This window comes from Eupeodes corollae, chromosome 3 (genome assembly GCF_945859685.1).
Source record: "Eupeodes corollae chromosome 3, idEupCoro1.1, whole genome shotgun sequence".
Taxonomy (NCBI): Eukaryota; Metazoa; Arthropoda; class Insecta; order Diptera; family Syrphidae; genus Eupeodes; species Eupeodes corollae.
In genome coordinates this window covers 8,991,121-9,009,185 of record NC_079149.1, presented here as the reverse complement: position 1 = coordinate 9,009,185, position 18,065 = coordinate 8,991,121, and positions in this window count along the sequence as shown.

Below are 18,065 nucleotides of genomic sequence, written 5' to 3'. Positions count from 1 at the left end.
TGTCAATCAATTGAAGGTTTAAATGATACCTCCAGACTTGGTTAAGTCTTTAGAAGGAACATTGTAAAAAAAGCCCAGTTCTCGGAAGTATTTATTACTCATTTTTCGGAATCCTTGGAACTCCAAACACCACTCTATCGTATGCAACACAAATTAGTTTCATTATTACAATTAAAAACATTCGCTTGACTTTTAATACTTTCTCTCCTATTGAATCTCAAGGAGTAGATGGCCTACAACCAGTTATGCTTCAAAAACTGCAAGAGTTAGCAGTATAATGGATTATTTTCAAAGAAGTTTTCTATTTTGATCATGTACTTTAGTCGGATTAAATTAGTTTATATCCCTAAAGCGTGCCCATGAATCCGCGAAGGATTTTTAAACAATAAGCTTGACATATTTTGTTTTTAACACACTGGGACGTACCCTTAAAATCAATATCAGTAAAACGCATATCTCAAGTCTAGGCAAGTCTACTGACACGGCCCTTAGGCACTACCTTTTCTCGGAAAAGTTCATCACTGTGATTAGCAAATGCACGGATATGGCTTTGAAGAAAGTTAAAAACTCTCCTAGGAGTAGTTGAATAGGTTTTATTCAGAGCAAAAGTGAACTAATGATCTTTACGACCAAAACTAAAATACCTGCCTTCATTCTAGCCCTACTAAACTGTTTCATCCTTTCCTTATTTTTTAGTGCGAAATATCTAGGAGTCGTTCTAGACCCCAAACTAAAGAGGAAATTAAAAATTTCACTGAATTTTCAGCCTTTAGAAAAACATTTTGTGAAAGTGGAACCTTCAATCGAAGATCATTTTGTGGACATACGCAGCCGTTTTACGATCTATTTTGTCAAATTGGTCGATTGTGTGGTGGACTGCGCAGTGCGCATAACAAAAAATGCACAATCGAAAAACTAAAGAGGGTTCAAGGAAAAGCTAGTGTCGGCACTATAGAAGCCCTTCGATCCTGTCAAAAAGATGCCTTAAGTGTTATTCTGCTCGTTCTAACAGTAGATCTACACGACTTAAACTATTAGTTTTTTTTTCGATACCCTGCGGAACTGATTCCATCTGATATTTTTATGAAAAATAACAACTACTGCAGCCTTGCCTTGAAACCAAGTAAAGACTTTAGAGTCATCTTTCCTGCTAGAAGAGATTGGGAAAGTACGAAAGTTTTCGATACCATTAGAGGCATCTTTTTTTTAAATACAGCAGTAAAGATCCTTGGCTCGGTATTATATAAAAGCACTCAACAAGTGGCTCGAATCTGAGCAAATATTAAGCGAATTCCAAGCTGACTTTCGTTATAACTACTCGACAATATTGACCAAATTTATTCATTAATAAATATTGCTGATATTTATAAAAGTAAAGGAAAAAAGCTTTACGCTTTTTTTGTGGATTTTCGAGCAGCCTTCGATTCAATTCCCCGGGAAGCACTTTTTTACAAGCTTTATCAATATGGAATCTCAACTAAACTTATATCTGTCATTAGAGCTATGTACGAAGAAAATATCGCACGAGTTTGGAATGGAAATTCTCTTTCAGATGAGCTTGGTACGTCAATGGGAGTTAAGCAAGGATGCGTTTTAAGTACTCTTTTCTTTATCTTATACATAAATGACATAACTGATTCGGTGAAAAGCGGTATTGATATGAGAGGAAAGAATATTCCAGGACTGATGTTCGCGGACGATATAGTTTTCCTAGCTGAAACTATAGCTATTGGTAAATAGGCTACAACTTTATTGCAAAACATGGAATTTCAAAGTAAATCTTTTTCTAAATCAAAAATGATGATATTCAGAAACGGTGGTGGGAGGTATTCCACGAGGGAGAAGTAGACTTTGGCGACTAACCGAAATAGTAAAGGTAAACAAGTATCTATGAGTTTTGATTGCATCTAACTTAAATCTAGAAAAACATTTACAATCCAAATTATCGGAAGCAAAGCGTGCTTTGTGTTCTGTGTGGAGAAGTTGTTTTCTAAGAAATAGCGTTTCGCACATAGCTAAACACAAAGTATTTCGAGCTACCGCAATTGCAATACTGTTTTACGGAGCGCAAGTATGTTTGAAGCTGTGGAAAAGTTCCTCCGTTTTTTTTATTAAAAGTACTTTCAAGTTGCCAATTACGACGCGCAACTATATGTTACATCTTGAAACATTTCAACTACGTGTCAAGAGTTTTGGCGATGGGTAACGAAGAATTTCGCGAATAATACTCAAAGTAGCTATCAATTCTGAAGTATCGTGTGTTACAGAATGGAAGAAACTGGCAATAGAATGCTAACTTGAATTTTGATGACTTTTGAAAAAAGTCGGCAACATGATGTACGATAAGTTTATGAGTGAAGCTGAAGCATCTACATACAGATCTTACTACAGTAAAGTTAACCATTTCTTGAACCACAATACCTACTTTTTGGCCAAAAACAGTACACAAAAATCAGCTTGTTATTTTAAATAAGATGTGAACTCATCAATTTCGTCCAGAATTTCCAATATTGTGCGATTTATATAATCGCAAGAAACGCGAAGATGTATTTCATTTCCTGGGCGTTTGTCCAATACTCAAGAAGTTCCGAAAGCGTTATTTTGTAATAGATATACTTGTTGAATATGATTCAAAATCATGAAAATAATAATAAATATAAACCAGCATAAGTGTTCATATATGCGTTTCGCCCCGATGTAATGGTTGGGCTCATCAGAAGATGACTATTACACCTTGTGTTGACGCATATTTTCCCGAATAAATCGAGATTCTATATAATTCGAGCTACATAGAGCCACTGTTAATTATATAGTTGCTACAAGTCTTCAAAGAAGATATATTGAAGCTATTTTTATTGCTTTGCTATGAGCCTTTTGAAGAAGAAATATTTGACTGTTAAGAGTCGAATTGTTTTTTCCTTAACACCGTTTATTTTATATAATTCACAGTAGCTCTATGTAGCTCGGATTATATGGAATCTCGATTTATTCGAGAAAATATGCGTCAAGACAAGGTGTAATGGTCATCTTCTGATGATATAAACACTTATGCTGGTTTATATTTATTTTCATTTTCATGATTTTAAATCATATCATTAAAATAAACGGTGTTCAGGAAAAAACAATTCGACTGTTAACAGTGAAATATTTCTTCTTTAGATATAATTGGTTTAGAAGAAACAATCAACATCTTGAATGGAGAACTGGGTTGGGGGGACCTTCTGTATGAATATTCATTGACCGTTCTTCGCTATAGAACCAGAATAGTTGAAGAAAATTTGTAAGGTTTGAAATTTATTGTGTTGTACCTAATTAGCCTTTTTTTCGTATATACATATACATTTAAAAAAAATGTCAGTCTTGTCGACAGCCTTTAGCAAAACTATTTAAAGGCTTGGGTAATCTTGCAATTAAGAATATAATGTGTTGTTCTTATACCTTTTGGAGTCAATAAAACTAACTAACTAACTTATCTTTACTGACGGGTGGATTTGGCTAGGGAATCTTCTATGAGTCCTACAATGTCTCTAAGTCTTTTCGGTTACCCGGTTTTGTCAGTGTTAGAATGTAAACTTTCTGAAGGATATTCCTTAACATTTCGAAATGAATATTAAAGTGACCTGATTGTCTCTGTAAACGCAACGAAATTGATTTAGTGTCGCTGAATTACCTCTATAAATCTGTTCCAAGATATTCTTTCCTAGCTTATAGGTCCCACGAGGTATCAAAATGGTACGGTGCTTATTGATTCAAGCATCAATGTTAACAAGTTTTGTATAGGCTTAAGTTTCGAAAAAAGTCAATGCAAACTCAAATATTGACAACATTTTTGAACAGACTTCCAAAAATGTACAATACTTTTTCAAAGTCCTTTGTAATTATAAATTATGCCACTATAATTACTTGGCTTCACAGACACATTTGGCCAGTAAATAATAACTGCCTTTTAACATCAAATTTTAAGTAACTTCATTTATGTAAATTAAAATATGATTGATCAAAATGTGTGAACACAACTTCTTCAAATTCCTGCTGCTGTTCATCTGATTATAATTGTCCTAAAAGCTTTCATCTAGAATATGATTTGATTAATTATCCTAAACGTAAAGTATACGAGTGCAGTAGTAGAATTGCTTTTGGCGATACATAAACTTTTAAAACAAAAAGAAAGTCCTATTCCATTACTCATTCCTTTAATTTGGAAAATTGCATAAATTTATACAAAACATTAATCACTGACATTGCTCCATACACGACAATTCACTTTTCACGCAACTTATAGCCAGACATTAACCTATACCTAAAGTACTTTCAGTTGCAACTTATTTTAGCTTCTTTTGTTTGGTTGTTGGTTTCCTTTTAATTTCTTAATAAGCCCGAGGACGTTCAGAAAAGAAAGTAAAAAATAGGACATTGTTGTTGAGACAACACAACAGCAAAGCTTACACACATTTGACGGCAGCGGTCGGTGGCGGCGTCACAATGGCTTGAGGGCTTAACTCGACGGATGTTGCATTTTAGTCGACACACAGCCACAACATATGCATAGACCTTCATGTTGAGTGGTCATAACACAAAAGGAAATGATTTCCATACAAATGATAATTAGCATAAGTCAGGTGTCGAAGATGGGGGCGCATAAAAGGCTCCTACATCATCCACCTTCCTTTACAACTTACAACTCAATTACCTGAAGCAAGTTCAATTTATGTTTATGGTTATGTTTTGTTTTCTCTTTTGTTTTATTATTTTGCTCGCAAACTGAAACTAAGCATCGAAAAGGTGTGGATTATGAGCTGAATAATTGAGTTGTTTGCACGCTATTTATTTAACATGAAAGTTTGTGCCTTAGGGAGACGCAAAATAAGGATCTTTTCTTCATATACAAAAGTGTTTGACAGAAGGAAGAGAAGTTTACATTTCTTCAACTCCTGTTACTCATCTCTTTGTGGATGCAATGCAATTTATTTTGTCTGAATTTTAAAAAAGGATAAACATCATTGCTGCATCAGCATCATCAACATCGTGTATATATCGCGCATATTATGATGAAGGATGTTTTGCAGCTTGCGCGAGTTAGATGAACTTTTGGCGGATGATTTTTCTTGTCCTGTCATTTTTTGACAAGGTGTTTGAATAAATAACCATTAAGGGCATTGTTTTATAAGATCCACTATACAACGGCAACTTCATGAAAAAGAAACAAACAGAACAAAAAGTTGAGACTTGTGTTTAATATGTGTTTTTCGTAACCGTAAAAATGTAAGATGGTATTCTTGTTTGCCATAAGGTGTCTGCCAAGAAAAAACTTATCCAAAAAAAATCAATTTCGGAAAAAAATTGTAAAATATGCATTGAAATTTTACACTAAATCAAAACAAAATTTTGAGCCATTAATTAATGAGATTTTACATGGTAGAATTCTTTTTTTGCTTTATGAATTGCGTTCTTAACAACCCCTCACAAATTTTCGTTAGGGTTAAGTTCGGGGGATTGAGCGGGCCTCTCCATAACGGATAACTTCTTCTCCGCGAACTATGATTTTGCATTTTTTGACGTATGCTTTGGGTCATAGTCGTGTTGGTATAGTCGGTTGCATTCCTTATACCCTCGTTAAGATAAATAGGCCCGACCCTGTAATATTAAAAGCAAGCCCATATCATAATTTTTCCTCCACCATGCTTTACTGTTTTTATAGTGTACCGTGAATCGATTTCTGCATCTTGTCACATATTCCCGACGACCATTGGACCCTAAAATTACGACTTTGCTTTCATCGCTCCACAGAACATTCCTCCATTTCTCTTTTGCCTTATCTCTATATGCGCTTTAACAAACTCCATTCTCCTGGCCACATGCCGTTTCGTCAAGAATGGTACCTTGCGTGGACTTTGGGCTGGTAACTTTGCTTATAAAAACGTATTCGTATTGTGACAGCGTTAACAGACAGTTGAAGTCCATTTCTTATTTTCCTAGAGCCTAGAAGGGTTTTGTTTTGCTAACTGAATATGTTTTTTGTCAGTTCTTTCGGTTGCCATCCTTTTTGGAACTAGCGTTTTCGGTTTATTTTGCCGTTTTAAGGCGTTACTCACCATTTTTGGTGAGCAGCCTTGGATGTCTTGAATATTTTGGTAGGTTTTTCTCTCCAAACGCAGTTTTCGAATAAGTTTACGAATTTCTTCGGTGCAGGGTCTTGACCGTCCCATTGTTTATTTTTGAGCTAATATTTATTAATTTTTTATATGCTACTTTGTTGCAAATACTTAAAACTTTATATAGTAAAATATTCACTAAATCAAAAAAAATGAATTTTTAACACTTTTTAATTATAAAATCAAAAGCACTGCTATTTTTATGAACACTCTATATCCAGAGAGTTTAAAATAATGTGTGTTCACCGGGAGAGTATGGTATAACTGCAAGCTAAAAGCCTCTAATATGATAACAAAAGACCGTTAGATGCAAGTAACATGGTAATTTTTTTTTGTAAGAATTTCAGTTATTTAAGTAATTGAAAATCTAATAAAGTGTGAACAGCACTGCTGTTTTTATGAACACAACTTTAAAAATGTACCAAATGCATTAATCTGGAATCATCAAAACAAAAAAAAATCTAAAGATTCAAAATTTTACCTGAAAATAAGTTTTAATTCAAAAATTTAAATGTCATTTTATAAACCGAAAAACCATTGATTTTTCAATTTTTTTTTTGAAAATCGTTAGAGCGTTATTTTTTTTAAATTAATTTTGTATGTATAAAATTTTTCAATTTTGTTCTAAAAATATTTTTGGTGTGCAGTTGTTTAGTGATTGTAAAAATACGATCAACATTTGTATTTCACAAAAAAATGTCAACCCATTTTTGAGATATTGAATTTTGAAAAAATTTGACCAGAAAAATTGTATGGGGGCCACTGTTATTTTTGATCTTAAAAAAAAATGAAAAAAACGACTTTTTGCGAATCTGCTCAAGACCTTAACTTCCAAGTTTGAACTCAATCGACACAATGGCTTAGGCCGTAGGAGTGTGGACACTTTTTTCGACTTCTATACCATAGTGTAATATCATGTTTGATTAAAATCTCGAGTTCGAAATTTTGAACGAATGTAAAACTTGCCCTATAGTTGCTATGTGTGGCAAGTAAAAAACAGTTCTTATTGTTTTTTTTTTAATTTTTCCATGGTGATTAAAGTTGGTTACAGTGGAATTTGACATCTGTCATACTCTGATGTGAATCGTAGCATTAGAAGTGACATTGCCATAATCGTTCATTTAGTAATCAAAAAACGCTTTAAAAAGTAATTAAACCATATTACAATGTGGTGATTCAAATATTGAGTTAACAACTTTGACGTTTCTCTACCTTTGACGATGAAAATTGGTTGATCCTTAAAATCTAATTGTATCTATTAATTTTAAGAGCATTCATTTCCAGGCAGTTCACTCAAGATGTCAGTTGTAAAAGTTTAAGTTCAAGTTTTATTGATACAATTAAAAACAATACAGTTGTCAAATAGGTTACTAAAACTTTGCATGTGACCTAGTTATAGATGCAAGGTTATAAAACTTGCAATGTTTACGTGTACAGGTATTTACTTACGTTATTTTTCCTCGGCCTCACTATCAGTTTACGTGATCTCTGGTTTGCTGTCTCAAGTTTTGTGTACCAACACGAGTATCGTGACGTCAACTTGGTCGCTCTAGATGATGCATGCTTCTGTTTTTGGTCCCCTTTGCTTTAGTTGGGGTTTAATACTTTACAAGCTTGAGCTTCAATATTCATTCGCTCAACATATTCTTAGCAATCTTACCCGTTCAGAACGCAGTTTTGTTTTAGTAGTGAATCCGCCATACAGCTCGCAAACTTCAAACGTCTCCGTTAGGATTATTTTGCCAGTTGAATGAAATCGATCCATGGATTGTACGATTGAGAGATGTTTAACTTTCATGCACCATATAGCAAGACATGGATGACAACATGAGGGTTTCAGAAAAAGTTATACGCTTAATTTCAGCATTTTTTTCATTTGCAGAGTATCATCAGTGCCCAGGTAGATGAATTTTTTGACCAACTTAAAGCTTACTTATCAACAGACACGTTTTGGCCAAGACTGCGATGGGAAAAGACGATCTTTGTTGGCAGAATTGTCCTCATTAACGAATAAAGCCATTTTGTTTGCTTCAGACTTGATACTGGAAAAGTCACCTGGCGAGAACGAGCATTCTCTAACTTCTATTAAACTCGACATGGTACTAAAACTCGTGGAAAAAATCATGTTTTATTTTAATTCCTCTATTCCCCATCTCCTTAGCAGCGTTCCTGATGGATTGTTTGCAAAGCTGCCAGTGGTGAACTTCTGGACACAATTCATCAGTGGTAAAGGTGTTTCCCGACAATTCTAGGGCTTTGGTAGTTTCTTTCTGCTAAAGTCACGACACATTGAATGTTCTCCTTGTATTTGTAGATTGTAAATTAATTTAAGTAGTTTGCGTAATATTTTCGTTTTTCTTCTTAATAAAATGGCGTATATTGACTCATTAACTGTTTAGACAGATTCCTGAAAGTTAGTGGCAGTTTCCCATTCGCGTCAATTCAAATGACAATTCCTATACTAAGTCATGATTCCTTTGTCAACTCTTCACACAATGAAAATGTCACGAAACAACTATTTACTATAAAAGGATATTGTTCATCTCTATACAAAATTATGTTTGATAATCTCATGTTAACCAAATCATTGCCTCCAGCGAAGAAATCCGTTTAAAAAACAAATATCAACCCTATCTTCAAATTTAGATGTAACTTTCCACCTCAATAGAGACACTTCTTATGCGTTATCTTCACCTCGAAATACAATTTCAAAGGCTTTTTGGCAAATCTACAATATTTCCTGACCATTTCTCTCTGCTTCTGTATCGCAGTTCTTGTAATAATACGCCTTCTTTGAGTTTTCCGTTCGCTTTAAAGGGAAATTATTATAATTACCATCATTAATTTGATAAACGTAAAGAAGCCTCAAAACACTATGGTATCGTATCGAGGTACGTAAGGAAGTAGAAAGAACGACCAAAAAAATTGAAATAAATTGTTCAAAAACTCTTCTGCTTCTGTCATAATTATAAATCACAAAGGCGAACAAAGGTGGTTCTGGCGGTGGCGCTGGCGCTGGGTGCGTTTTCCTAACCAAATCATTTTCAAAATTTCAACTAGCTACAATGTCAAACATACATATGTATGTGTGTAGATAGTAGAAACGTGTAGTTAAAGTTCCAGAATGAATATTTTCATACCTATATTGCTTTTTTTGGTTTTCTGGCTTGTGTCATTTTTGGTTTGGTTTTGAAGGAAAAGTGTTAAAATTTCATTTTCGCTTAACATCCCTTCAACCGAGAAATTAATTTCCTCTCTTCAATGGTAAATTCTATATATATGAATGTAAGTCTATTATATTATAGTGTGTGACATAATGGCACCCGCATACATACACATATAGAAAAGGCAAAGGATATACAGTACACCCTGCATAACCCATCATCAGAGACACTTTGATGGTGATGAAGAGAGTAGAGGTGTCACAGTCGGGAGTTGTGCTGCTGCTGGCAGAGGTTTTGTTTTGTGTTATGGAGTATGCTATGCGGCTCTTGTATGATGCTATGATGGGGCGAATGCGAAGCGAAACAAAGTTTGATGGAGCCCAACAACGTCAACATCATCACCATCATTGTCATTAAATTGAAATATTGCGGGACGACGAACGACAAACGACGCACGGCAACGTCGGCGACGGTGACGGTGACGTAGAGCGAGTGACGACATTGAGGAAACTGCGTCAAGTGAGATTTTCAAATTAATTTTATAATGGATATGTCAATGAAGCTGAAATTGGGTTTTCCCATAGAAAAGGCACAATTTGGTGGCATTGTTTTGCATGATTTACAAACAAACAAAAATAAATTAACAAAAAATACAAAAATTCAAAAATAAAACAAAACGAACAGAAATAAAACAAATTTTGACATTTTAAACAAAATGGCAGTTGACAGTATTTGAGTTATAGCGGAAGTTGGTGTTCTATCAAAAGTAGATAAAAAGGGTATTCTGATGATGATAAGGCTTTTCAAATTGTTAATTATATTTTTAAATTAATTTATATCTCTTATGTATTTTGACTTCCAGTCTTTTTATTTACAACTCATTGAAGTTGAACAAAATTAAAATTCATTTAATTTAATAAAGATAAAGGTAAAACCCTCACTCCTCCTTCCTTTCTAGATTAAATTTCTAATTGAGGTTTTTCTAAGTATAAGTTCATACTGTAATAAGCAGACCAGAAGTTCTGGTGCTAATTAATACCCAGGTTGGTGAAAACACCGATCTTTTATACAAAGTTTAACCTTCTTGGTTAAAGCTTAGTGCCATTATTCTTCTCTCACCACGGTCTTACTTTTTATGTATGTAACCAGTTCCCTTCACAGTGTGACCAGTGCTTTAAATAATATGTGGTTAAATTTTACTGTTCAGAGACTTATCGTTTCTACCTGTTTTATCTATCACAGCCTAAGTATGGATATTAATACGACTTTCAACGAATTCGATGCACTGTCCGACTCTATCCAGAGAACTGTTTCCCATTTTCCGCACATTAAGACCTGTGTTAAGGTTGATTTTAATGCACACAATTCTTCGTCGCTGGGCTTTTCTGGTCAGACATTCCCGAAGGTAGGTATGTCGAGATTTTTGCTATAAGTCAAACCAACTGATATGGTAACAAATTAATTTCTTTAAAAAATTCGGAAAAGAGTAAAATCTATCAAGCCCAAAAAAAAACTCAAGATTTGATTTCAGTGTAAAGATCAAAAATGCAAGTTTTCTGATATACAGTGCCGTTCAAAAAATGTTGGTCAAACTTTTTTTCGAATTTTGTCAAATTTGTTGAAATAATAACATATTTTTTAATGAGGATTTGTTGTATTATGCGGTTCAAATTGTTTTATGATACAATAAGAATTTAAGGATTTTTCTAAAATGGTCACGGGAAAAGTGATTATACCGAAGTAGTGGTAGTTTATTAGTAAAGCCTTTTATTTTTGTATTGCTTCTCAGATGCATGTTATATCTAATTAGTACTTTGTTGGACCTCAACTTACTTTTGCTTCGTGTTAGTATCGTGTTCCAGGTTCGGATAAGTCTTTTTTTTAAATTCATCTGGATTATAGGGAGGATAACTTATTGCATCGATATTATTTTCTTCGAAGTACTTTTTTAAAAATAGAAATAAAAAAAATCCAAATGTTATTATTAGTCATAAAAGTTTTAACTTTTTTTGTAGATTACTATAAGTCAGTCATGGTTGAAATAAAGACAAGGAGCATTTTCCTGTTGAAAAATGAAACTGCAAGTGTCCCTAAAAAAAGCTCTAGCATCGTGGCTTCCAGGACTCGGGCGTATACTTTTGCATTGAATTTGGATTCTTAAAAGCTCATTATACCTTTCCATCTCCAGAGAAGCATCCCCATACCATCATACCTTCAGCTTTGGGGATCATCCGCAGAATGCAATCAGACTTTTTTTCACTAACCTCGAGGAAATTACTTTGCCTGTAGCTCGACACACATCTTTTTTAAGGTTCACTGAAGTTCTGTACCGATACAGACGACTGTACAACACCAAATAACGATCTTTCACTGGGTTCATCTTTTTTGGCCTCCCTGTGCTTTTTTTTCCTGCCCGATCTCACGATTTTTTTTTCAGTACCTAGTGCATTGAAGGAGCTTTCAACAACGTCAGTTACCAGGCGATCACAACAGCAATGGATAAGCTGAAATTAGAGAAATCACTCATTGATCTTATAAGTCTCATGCTCAAAAGCAGGACAATAACTTCAAGCATGAGAAGTTTTACCACCACGAGATCGGTGAATTGAGGCACCCCCCAAGTTGGGGTCCTTTTGCCTCTTTTATGGAACATGGTAGTAAACAACCTACTTACATCATTGGAAGCAGAGGGTTTCAGGGTGATTTCCTATGCTGACGTTGTTGAAATATCTGTATCTGGTAAGCACCCCCAAGTTCTCTCGGAACTCCTATACAAAATGCCTTAAATAGGCTAAGAAAATGGGCTAAGCAATGTGGCTTGGACGTCAATCCACATAAAACAGAATTAATACTCTTTTCGAGAAGATATAAAATTCTTCAGATTGGGGCTTCTCTCCAAAAATAACCCACTGGCTATACACTTCGGTAATCAGACCCATACTCATTTATGGAGCTGTCGTATAGTGGACCGCACTGGGTAAGATGGTCAATCTCAATAAGCTCATCAAAGTCCAGCGTTCAGCAGGTATGTGCATCACAGGAGCACTTCGCTCAACCCCAACCGCAGCACTGGAAGTGCTTTTAAACCTAACACCTCTTGACATCTTCTCCAAAATGGTGGCAGCCAACTCATGTGTGAGGCTTAGAGCTACCTCTCAATGGAACAGTAACACACTACTATTCTAGACAGTTTCAGATATATCCCAGATCGCTTAGACTATGCCACCCCAAAAATGGTATTCCGCAAAAGCTTCCATGTGCCCATCCCTTCAAGATCCTCCTGGGAAGAAGAGAGACATCTGGAAGACGATGCGGTACACTTCTATACAGACGGTTCAAAGACCGATCACGGCACAACTAAATCTCAGTCTATCATACAGACTTCCTAATCAATGTAGTGTATTCCAGACAGAAGTAATGGCGATTATGGGGGCATTATCCTGGCTCAAAGAAAACGTTATATCTTGCAAGGATATACGAATCTTCTCGGACAGCCAAGTCGCTCTTAAATCTCTCGCGTCTGTCTCCACAAACTCTCAAATAGTCCACGATTGCCGATCATCTTTGAATGAGATGACGGAAGAGTTTAATATTCACCTCATGTGGGTGCCGGCCTGAGAGACATTCCAGGAAATTGCAAACCGATGAGCTCGCCAAAAACGGAACACTTCTGCCTAATTTTAGACAAAAACATAACATAGGAACACCACTTGCTACATGCAAATATTTTCTCAAACAATATGCTCTAGAATCAACAAATGCTAGATGGTCACAGAGTACCACCTGCCTAGCAACCAAACAAATATGGCCAAGCATAGACTTAAAACGGTCAAAAGGCTTGATATCCCTGAGCAGACAAAATATAAGTTCTACAATTGGAATAATAACAGGACACTGCCTCAAAGGAAGAGATGCTCTGAGGCTAAGGGTCTACACAAATGACTTCTTTAGAAGCTGCATGGACGAGGAGGAAGAGGAAACAGTCCAACACCTTCTTTGTACATGTCCAGCACTCTCCATTAGAAGGAATAACTTTCTCGGTAATCCCTTCTTGACGCAAAACGTCTCTCTAACTTTATTAAAAGTTCAAAATTGTTTGTTTAAGTTCATTACTCCTATGAGTAACCTCATTAGTGGTATCACAATGGACCCTTGAGGTCTAGGTGAGTCAATGACATCTGGACAGCCACTCCAACCTAACCTAACCTAGTGAAAGAAAAAACCGTAACGTTTCTAAATTCCAAGAACTGATCTTGAAAAGTTTAATAAAATAATTGACCAACATTTTTTGAACAGCACTGTACAAAGCCAACCCCCCTGAAAAAAGCCGAGGCAAGTTTAGACAAGCTAGAAAGACATCAAAAAGGGTTTGTTTAACGATTTAATTTAACATAATGAAAACTGTAATATCCTAAATTTAGTTAAAAGTTCCGACACTCGTTTCCAATGACACCCGTTTTGTAAGCTCGATTGATGAAGCCAATTTGCTTGCAGCACAGTTTGCTGTTAATTTGACGCTACCCAGAGAGTTTCTGATGTCTAGCTGTACTTAAAAGCGTAAGCAATAATATAGGACGAACATTCTTTTGCCACTCATACAGTTGCTAGATTATTTAAAAAAAAACTCGACTTTCACAAATCCACTGACCCTGACAGCATTCCCGCTACAGTTCTGAAGAGGTGCTCTTCCAAGCTGGAAAAACTACTCAAATAGCTTTAGCATTTGCCCTACTCTACAGGTATCTTTCCAAGCGAAAGGAAAACAGCGTTTATATCGTCGAATTGCACTTATGTTCCTTTTTCCTAAGATCATAGAAAAGGTGATTAATCATTGGCTTAAGAAATATCTCAAAAAGTGAAATCTTCGTAATGACAAGCAGTATCGTTTTTTAAGCAATAGGTCCACTCGTAATCTGATGTTAACCTCACAGAACAGTGTAGCAAAATATTATATTGTTTTTGAGAATATAAGTTTATTGCACTTGATATTTTTAAGGCATTTGAAAGTGTTTCGCATCAAGCTATTTAATCGAAAGTACTTGATTGTGGTATTGATGATTCCCTTCTTTGTTGGGTTAGAAATTTCCATTTCGGACCACTCAATTTCACGTAGATTTATCATTCAAATCTGATATTAAAAAAAAAACGCTGGAGTGCCCCAGGGCTCTGTTTTATCTCCTTCACTCTTCCTTACTTTTATAAATGTTCACTTGCCTAAAGCTACTAATTTTTCGCTGATAACAGTGCACTTGATATTCCTCTTAACGAACTCATACTTGACATTTGGATGTGGATTACCAACGTCAAGGTATGATAAGCTCCATAAATTCTAATCACGGTAGCATTGTCCAATTGGGACGCAAAAGCCGAATAGAACATAATGCTTCACATATAAATTGTGGGTCCCTTCCATCTCTGAGAACATTACTCGCACACAAGAATGGTAAGTCACTAGGCCCTGGTTCTTCATGAACTGTTGCGCCACCTAATTTATTTATTTATGTGCCTCACAAACCATCTCCTGGAGAATGACCAATGTTTGACATCGCCAGAGAAGTTGCTTTACCCTTCTGATTTGGCTTTTGTTGACAAAGTTTTTATCCGTTGGTTGGTGCCGCAATATCGTACTAAGTCTTTTGCACAGAATTGAAAAGAGCGCTCTGAAAATAATAGACGATCCTTGTCTTACTGATTTGCTACTCTTGAATTGTTTCATCGCTATTTTTATAAACGATACTTTAGTGAAATAGTTGCTTTTCGTAACTCAAACAACCCAACAGTAACACTGCTACTTTTAGTAATGCTCATCATTTTACCCTTGAGTCCGATTTTGGACACACTGTTAAATACAGGGATTCATTTTTTAGCCGCACTTCACGAATGTGGAATAATTTACAACAGTCTGTTATTGCAGTATCTAGGTTTCCAAAATGTGCATCTACAAATACTTGCAAATCGTTCCATTCCTAATGCTCACTAAGTGTGTTGACATTATAACGGTACAAAATTCTTTTGAATGTGATCTTATTATAAAACAAGTATTTACAGTCCATTTTCAATATTAACAAGGCCTTGTCTTGTCTATCATCATAGTCAAAGTCGAAATGTTGTGCAAGGTTATGTTTTTTCTGCATTTTGTGAATAGTAAGAAAGCTCTTTCAAATGGTGTCTTAAGGATTTCTCACGATGATGTACAAATAAAATGTATGTTCTAAACTTGTTCACTTTGATATCGTGACCTTTTTAATTTACATATTTCAAAGCTTCTGGAAAGAAGACACAAATTGTAATCTTTCTATTTACTCGAAGAGAATGTAGGTGTACCAAAGCAAATCAGAAATTAGAATCTTCCAAATTTATTTAAGCGCAGGTTCCTTCAAAAAAAAGGAATCCCTTTAATGACTATTCAGTTCAGTCCCTTGATTATTATTTACATTGAAAAGGAAAAATAAAAACTTAAGCAAATAAAAATACTCCTCCAATAAAATATAATTCCAAACAACAAACCCCAAGTTTGACACAACATTTTACACGATGTAAATCAAAGCTAAAACAAGTAAAAATTTACGTTTCTGCGGTTGTACGTATACCTACATAAATATAAATAGAAGAAGTTGTTCCCAAAAGGCACTGAGGAAGAAAGAAATTCAATTGCAAAAAGGACATTTTTTTCTTCTATACATTTTTCTTTTCTCTGATGCCCGACTTTTTCTTTTCTCTATGATGCTTATTTACTTCCTCTTGTTGCTTAAACCAGAAGAAAAAGAAATGAAAAACTTAACATAAACTTTTTTCCTAGAATACTGTGTCGTCCTTATACTTCATTCTGTTTATGTACATTTAGACCGACATCTATTTTTTTTCTCTCACACAAAACAAAATATATAGAGTACCAAAGGACGAAGAGAAAGGACTAAAAGAAAAAAAATAGAAGAAAATATCACAAGACTCGTGCGGTGGTCCTGGTCTTGTAACCTTTTAGAAAGGAAACAAACTTGGTGTTGAAATTAGCATCGTATATACTTATGCAATATACTATGTACTTTATATCCTTCAGGACGACTCTACTGTTACAGTACAGTGCGAGTGTTACAGAATCACAGCACAGCATTGTGGTGCTGGCTGATGTTGCGGTATAGTGCAGTGTGGGGTATGGAATTTCAAAAGTCCATGAAAGGCAAATCATTTCCTTATTCAAGATTTCCGCTCGAACGATAGATGAAAAGAAATCACAGAGCCGCATCTCAAGCCACCCATAAAGTTAAAAAAAAAAAAAAACAGAAGAAAAGTTTGGTGTGTAACTGAATTTTGTTTCACAAGCTTTAACTTCATTTATGGTTTGGTGACTCTGATGGTGAGGTCCTTGGGATTTAAAATAGTTTTTTTCTTGCATGAAACAAAAAAAGAAAATTGAGGAAATGTATTAACACATAATTTTTTATATCCCATTTGTTTACCTAATTACAAAAGTCGAACTTTTATAGTCCTTATCTCTAAGTAGTAAAAAATAATTTTAATTCGCTCAACACGATGACTTCATTAAATCATGGAAACTTTATTTAAAGTTACTTAAAATATTCAAAATCAAAAAATAAAAAATATATTTCCTAGAGTTGCACGCACTGTTCAAAACGGAGCCTTGTGTAACGCTCAAAAGCCTGTAGTAAACTTGAATCAATAGCACTGATGTGATATTTTAGGTTCACTAATTCACTAGTTTTGGGATTAATGCTGTAAGCTTTCTCTTTGAGGTATTAAGTCGGGGAACATCGGATGCCCCCAAGGTTAGGTTAGGTTAGGTTGGAGTGGCTGTCCAGATGTCATTGACGCACGTAGACCTCAAAAGTCCATTGTGACACCACTAATGAGGTTACTCATGGGAGAGTAATGAACTTAAACAAACCATTTTGTACTTTTTGAAGTACGAGTAAGAGACGTTTTGTGTCAAGAAGGGATTACCGAGAAAGTTATTCCTTCTAATGGAAAGTGCTGGACATGTAAAAAGAAGGTGTTGAACTGTTTCCTCTTCCTCCTCGTCCATGCAGCTTCTACAAAAGTCATTTTTGTAGACCCCTAGCCTCAGAGCATGACTTCCTATGAGGCAGTGTCCTGTTATTACTCCAATTGTAGAGCTTATACTTTGTCTGCTCAGGGATATCAAGCCTTTTGACCGTTTTAAGTCTATGCTTGGCCATATTTGCTTGGTTGCTAGGCAAGTGGTGGTCTGTGACCATCTAGCATTTGTTGATTCTAGAGCATATTGTTTGAAAAGATAATCACCATTGCTTCTGCCTGGAATACACTACATTGATTGGGAAGTCTGTATGATAGACTGACATTCAGTTGTTCCGAATAGATACCAATTTTAACTCCGTTATCGGTCTTTGAACCGTCTGCATAGAAGTGTAACGCATTCTCTTCCAGGGGTCTCTCTTCTTCCCAGGAGGATCTTGAAGGGATAGGCACATGGAAGCTTTTACCGAATACTATTTTTGGGGTGGTATAGTCCTATAGTTCTGGGATAGATCTAAAACTGTCTAGAATAGTAGTTTGTCCAGTATTATTACTGTTAAATTGAGAGGGGGCTCTAAACCTCACACATAAGTTGGCTGCTACCATTTTGGAGGAGATGTCAAGAGGTGTTAGGTTTGAAACCACTAACAGCGCTGCGGTTGGTGTTGAGCGAAGGGCTCAGTTATTGTCTGTATGCTGAGGCTTGCGATATCTTCCAGTTAAGTCTGGGCAGTGA